The following is a 3,807-nucleotide window of genomic DNA, read 5'->3' as shown; positions in this document are numbered from 1 at the left end:
GGGATGGAGGTGGGCTCCTCCCTCCAGGGCGGGGCCGGCGCACATGGTTTGGATGGAGAAGGGGAGGTGCTGGACTAGGGGGGCGGGAGGGAGGGGATTTAATGGCTGTCAATACCAAGAAAGGCCGCCCATGGTCATTACTTTCTAATGAGGCGACTGCGGGCGGGGGGAGGGGCGGTACCTATGCTACACTGGGCCAGCCCCCCTAACTTCTTAAAGTTTTCTTTTTCATTGTGAACTTAACTATAGAAAACACTAACATTTTAAATACGAAGGCCAGAAAATAATTGTTTAAGAAACTGAACTGGACATTGTTCTTTTAAGAAACATATGATGAGTTTTAATAAGGTTGTAAACCGTCGAAGCAATTGCCCTCCCTCTGTGGTGAATCCCCTTCCCAGGGATGTGGAGAAAGTACTTTGTAAACCGCAGCACACCGAATACATGAAACTCCCTATGAAGAGGTTCTAGAGGTGTCAGACATGCAGCTTTGGCACTTCTGAGGGCAACTGAACCAGATTTAAATCTGGTGGATAGTTAACAAAATAAGGAAAATATAATAGAACATAGATAATGTTAATTGTGGTTTTCTAAGTGAACAAGCTGCCTGTAGGGATCCTTCTGTACCTGTTTAGTGGTGCCTCCCCCCGCCCCCATTTTTATTTGATGCAATAGGCTATCTCTAAGGTCCATATTTGTCTCCTCAGGTGCTTTAATATATTCCTTCAAGGCAAGGCCCATAGTTCCTATTTTGCTTGTAGCTACCCCCCCCCCGCCCCCCCTATCCCCCCTCCCACCCCCCCTCTGCCCCCCACGCCCCTCCCACACCTTCCTTGCTGAATTTTAGATTAATATATGTTTGCTGCCATTATTAATAATGGTATTGTGGCAATCTTCCAGCAATGTGCTTCCAGCATGATGCTTCATCAAGAAAGTCCTTGATTAAACTAAAGGAAAGAGAGGTCTCTTTCCATTAACACAGACAATTTAGGCACTTGCTTAGAACAATTTGAGAACAAAAACAAATGATGATGCTTCAAGTTATCTATGATTTCATCAGCATAAGTCCTCCTACCACTTATGAAGATCTCAACCCCATCATGTCTCAATAACCTACTATCTTTATAAACATAGCCAGAAAAATTTATCACCTGGTGGATGAACCTCTGTAGCTAGATAGGCTGGTTTTTAGGAGACAGACACCATTGATTGAACTCAAAGTGTGATAGCACCTGGGACAACTCTGCTGATGTAAATTTGAGGAATCTGTGTGCATCAATAAGTTATGATGGTATCAAAAGAGGATTTTAGGAGAGGAAAGCAAGATAATCAATGAAAAAAATAATATGTATTAGAAATCTATATTTATGTTTCTTTTACTGTTTCTGGCCATTTGTACCTTTTATCTTCCTATCAAAGAGCCAGTGTTATATGTAAGGGGAAGAGAGGTGTGATTCTTACCAGCTCTTTCCCTGCAGTTGATTTAATCACACAAGATAAAGTTTTAATAGGTTAACAAGGATTAATCACCCTACTTTTTTAAGGTACAAAAGCCTATCATGTTGAACCTAGAAGAAACCAAGCTCTTAACTAAGCAAACTAGCCATACCCCTCCCCACCCAAACAGATAAACTCTGGATGAATTTCAGTAGTTCTAGAGCTGGAGGCAGTCAAGGGTTTGGAGTCCTCTGTGGAAGAGACCCCTCAAAGGCTATAGTGTCTCTAGCAGCAGCAGAAAAATGCCTCATCTGGCAGTTCAAGAGTGGGGATTATAAGGTTGAAGATGTCTGTGGAAAACATCCTATGGGGGAAAAGAGGGAATTTCTCCCTTTCTCCAACATCAGCCATGTAGCTTTTAAATGGAGTCATTCAAGCAGTAGGAAACATTGCATTCTGTAAAGGAGCTTAGACATACTCCAGACAGATAAGAGACAGAGTCAGTCACCCAAGGGAGGAAACAGCCTCAAGAACCCAGACCCCTGGCAGCAGAGAAAGGAGTCACACTACAGAGAAGAGCAGACTGGACCCTGGGAACCTAGCTGACCAACTAGCCCAGCAGAGGCACTGCATCCAAGAGAGCTGCATAAGGACTCTGCAATAAGAGGAAGAACTCCAGGTCCTGCAGAATCGGGAGTTATAAATTACCTTTGTTGTGTGTACGCTCCATGAATACCTCGCTGTTGCTGTTCAGGTGCTTTTCAGTGGTTTCCGACTCTTCATGACCCTATTTAGGGTTTTCTTGTCAAAGATATTAGAATGCTTTGCTATTTTGTTCTCCAGCTCATTTTACAGATAAGGAAACTGAGGCAAAGAGGGTAAAGTGACTTGCCGAGGGTCAAACGTCTAGTAACTGTTTGAGTTGGGATTTGAACTCAATGTGCCACCTAGTCACTAGAGAGAATTATTATACTATTATATTAATAATTATTAATTTGTAATCAAGGATTTTCTCCTTCTAATTTCTGGTTAGAATCCCAACTGGTTAAGTCCAGTTCTTCTCTGAAGGATTTGACTGATTGAAGAGATTACTCCTAGACCTCAAGGAACATTCTCTTCAATCTTGAGCCAGACCCCATTCAACTAGGTGTTGCAACAATTCAGCTAGCAGCTATTGTGGGGGTGAAAGACCAACACAGGCCCAACAACAAAAAATGCTGCCAGCACAGGTTCTTTTGATCTGCTTTACTAAAGAAAGCAATGTTAAGGGGTTAACAATCTTATTTCAATCCACATACAAATATCATTCACTTAGTTCAGGGGGAAAAGCCAGCACCTTGAACTTCAGAGCAAATACAAACAAATTACAAACATACATTTATAAACAGACCAAATACAATTCAGTTACCAAGAAACCATCAACATCTGAGTTCAGCCAGGAGGATCTTAGAGCAGCTACCCAGAGTCCTGCACCACCAGGAGTGAGAAGTCTAGCAAATAGCTCTGTTCTCTCTTTTTATACACTCTTTAGCGGTCATCAAACATCATCTGAGTGACCAGAACTCAGGGTCCCACTATTGGCTCTGGTCTTAGCAACTCCTCTTAGGACCCTGAGGTCTTCATGCCCACATAGGCTTAGCACCTAGATAGGGGTTTGGGCCTGGGCCTTTGAACCTAGTAAGGCTCAATCAAAGACACTTAATGATTCTAAAACAGTAAGAAAGTCCCACCTTAGTTACCAATGCACTAGGAGACCTAATTTCTGTTTAAAGTATAAACAAAATCTAGTCAGGTCCTTGATCTCCCTCTTTAGAGTTTAAGGTGACCTAGCTCCTGAAGGAGAAAACTGGCCAGAGGGGTTGGATGGAGATGGCTTCCCCCCCCCTCCCGCTCCAGATTGCTGGAGGCTGCTGAGTCTCATGACAAGCCATGTTCTCAGGGGAGAGCTAAAGACTTTTAGCCTGCCTCCTCATTAAATGTCCACCAATCAAGGTTGATTTCCACTTGTCGGGGGAATTCCCTTTCAGAAGGTATTTAAGGCATCTCAGGGTCTCCCTTGGCATCTTTGGTTACAAGAGAAACCACTGACCATCAATTTATTGATTGCTGCCTGGCCTAAATAATAAATTAATTACTGAAAATTCTATCTCTCAGGGTTCTCCCTTCATCACATGACCATGCCTCGCTATCATTGTATTTTTTTAACTTCATGCTCACTCTTCCTATGGACATGAGATGTGTTTGTGGGAAACTGTTTCCCAAGTTTTACCCCAGGGTGAAGGAATGATGATATTTTGTAGTTACAATTTTTACAGCCACTTGAGTAAATACCTTTCCTAATTGTGTCTACTTGCTGATAAGGGGAAGCAC

Source organism: Trichosurus vulpecula, chromosome 3, assembly GCF_011100635.1.
Source record: "Trichosurus vulpecula isolate mTriVul1 chromosome 3, mTriVul1.pri, whole genome shotgun sequence".
Taxonomy (NCBI): domain Eukaryota; kingdom Metazoa; phylum Chordata; class Mammalia; order Diprotodontia; family Phalangeridae; genus Trichosurus; species Trichosurus vulpecula.
The sequence above is the reverse complement of the archived record's forward strand: the minus strand, read 5'-3'. Positions refer to the sequence as shown.